This window comes from Scomber japonicus, chromosome 6 (genome assembly GCF_027409825.1).
Source record: "Scomber japonicus isolate fScoJap1 chromosome 6, fScoJap1.pri, whole genome shotgun sequence".
Taxonomy (NCBI): Eukaryota; Metazoa; Chordata; class Actinopteri; order Scombriformes; family Scombridae; genus Scomber; species Scomber japonicus.
Genome location: NC_070583.1, coordinates 3735149 through 3738248, shown reverse-complemented (window position 1 = coordinate 3738248; position 3100 = coordinate 3735149).

Genomic DNA, 3100 nt, shown 5'->3' with positions numbered 1-3100 from the left:
TGTCCCTCCACTCTCCAGCAGCACTGCCATGAAATTCAGCTGCTAACCGGATGTGTCGATTAAGCCACAACACACTGAAAGCTTCAGAATAAAATATACTGTACATACTACATAATATAAAGCTGGGACAACAATGAATGAACGGCCAGCAGAAGAAAGCAGTTACATTTATATATTAATATCATATGTAAGCCTATTCAGTCAGTAATCTACACCTATAACACCCCAGTTCCCTAAAATGCTGTTTACAAGATTAAAAAGAAAGTATGTTTACTGAAGTCATATACAGTCAGCTACTGACAGGAGAATATTCATATTGACTTTGGTTTTATTGAACCTAGTGACCTTTGGGGGGATGGAATAATCTGAACTCTGAACACTTAATCATTGTAGATTATTTCAGATTAATCCAGTATAGGAGCAACTAAGTGTACATAGTACACTTTGAAAAGGTTATAAATACATAAATCCAAATGACAGTATTCTGGACACACCATCTCTACAACCTCATGTTGTTCATCCAACCATTTTTCAAACAAATGATTATTTAAAATTGTAGTGTTCGCCCTGATCTGGATTTTGGGAAAACATGAGTATTTAGAATATTCTGGTTTGATGTAATGGTTCATCCATAAAAAATTTGGCATCCTGAGGTGTAAGCATCATAAAGGCCTAGCTATTAGAACAAGAGGATACTATATATGTGATTATCTATATTGTCATAAAGTGTAGAAGAAGTTCTCTTCGATGTAGAAATCAAAAGTTCGATAAATACAAACATTCTGATGTTTGTTACATTGTTTTTCATGTTAGACATATTTTACTATTATATTTTGAATGGCCATACGATCTTATCTCCTGTCGTATTTCTGCAGCTTGTTTTTCTGCAGCTCCAGGGGCCCCTGGTCCTTTAAAAGGCACAGCAGATGAATAAACAGGGAGGCAGAATCACAGGTTTGGTACAGATTGCTACTTGGGAAAACTGACATGGATTTCAGTGTGAAACTTGCTGCTGTCAGTTGCTGAAACTTTTCTGGTTGTTATTGTGATTTAGCCAAAGGGGTGAAAATCGGTTGCCTAATTGTAGTAATTACCAATCACTTGTGGTATATGGTAATCCTGTCAGGGTGGACAAAATAACAGGGACACCATACCAAAAAACCTCAAATGTGAAAACACCACATATACATGTGTTTATTGTTGACATGTTGTGGTAGACTCAAGACAAGGGTCAGGCTTAAATGACAGAACATTGAGGACTTGCTTCACTTCATTATTGACTCAAGAGTTCATCTACCCTCTAATGGAGAGCTGTAACTACCAGCTACAGCAGTGTGATAAAAAAGAGACAGGAGACAAATTACAAAAATAAAAGTCAAAGTCAAAAGATCCTCTGACTTTTGGTCTACAGTATGAGTCGAGCTACAAGAATATGAAAGTCTGCATTTACCACCTGATTTTGGTTTTAGATTTTAGTGGATAAAACAGATGGCAGATCATCTACTCCTGTCATTCCTAACACTGAACTCAATAAGGGTTTCACCTGTTCTCTGAATCTGTGCATATTCAATTCACAGTTTATACAACAGTTGCAGGTATGACAAAGAGCAGCATTTATATCAACCCAGCTTTTACACAAACCCAGATTGAGGGATTAAGAAATGATGCATGGCAATTAATGACGAGACTGTGTCTGAAGAAGGAAGCCAGTTAGCTTTTTCTTTAGGAATAAATCCTGCTTCCTGTTCCTTTGTTGATGCATCTTTTTTTAAATCAGTATTAGACTATGTGGCATCTTGTACAGGCATGTTTCAGGTGTGACTTTAAAGCTGTTCATCTTTCTGCACTCAGGTTCATTACTGGTGATGTTTATAACATTCATCACTGTATCCTGTACAAAAAGGCTGGGTGGTCCTCTCTCTCTCTGAGATCTGTGATCTGCATATGTATATGTTTATTTACAAGACCCTTATGGAGGAGCTACTTCTTGTCCCTCATGTTCATACAGAGCTTGAAAGAACTGCTTTTGGCTTCTTGGCACCATCCACACTATAAAGCACTTAAAAAATGACAATCTCAAACCTTTTAACTTCTGTTTGTACGGGTATGTTGTGTTATATGGACCTGAGTCTGCAATAAAGTTTATTATAATTGATTTTGTTGTTACTTCATTTATTCATTGTATTTATAAGTTTGTTTAATTGATTCCCTACTTTCTATATCAATGTCATTGTGAATGAATGCTTCGCCCTCAATGATTTTCGAGGTTGAATAAAAACAAATATACGACTCCCATTATGCCAAAGGCCCTCCAGAGACATTTTAATGAGTGTTGAGGGGTAATGACTCACTACAAAAGTATTTTATTTGTTGCCACTAAACCATGAAAGGAAAGCATTTAGTTTATGAACATTATCTGAGATCAACCTGAAGGTGAATACTCATCACTAATATGAGTCAATATAACAGCCAGTGTGTGTGTGTAGTGTGTATGGTGCTTTCAGCTTATTTATATCTGTGTGGAGAAGGTAAAGAGGGATTATCAGTCAACCCATTTCAGTGTAAATGAATGACTTCAACATGTTTTCTAAGCTGTTTCATTAGAAGAAAGAAGAGGAAGAAAAAGGACAGCGGCTCCACTCAGCTACAACAACAACTACAACATGCCAGTGTCTTTTTTAAAACTACGACTAGGGGCACCAAAGTTTAAGGTTTCAAGATTTTATTTCAAGCCTCATAATATTCTACACCGTTTGTCTATGTGGCACACAAATATTGCCACCAAAATAATAGCTAGTAAGGCAAGACTTGTATGAAAACGTATACTCTTTGGAAAACTGAAGACTCATTAGACCAGATGATTAAAAAAATCACCAAATATATGAAATTTGGCTTCAAAGTTGTGTAAAAATCAGCCTTTGTCTCTGCTCCCAAGCGCTGTGGGAGTAGCCGGAGTTCACTGAAACCCCACCCCCTACTAAGTGTCACCTGTCAATCAAAGTCACCACCTCTACCAGAAACATGGACTCTACGTCTGAGAGCTTTCTGCTGCTAACTCGGTAGCTAGCTCGGTGGCTAACTGTAGACTGTAGTAGCAGCA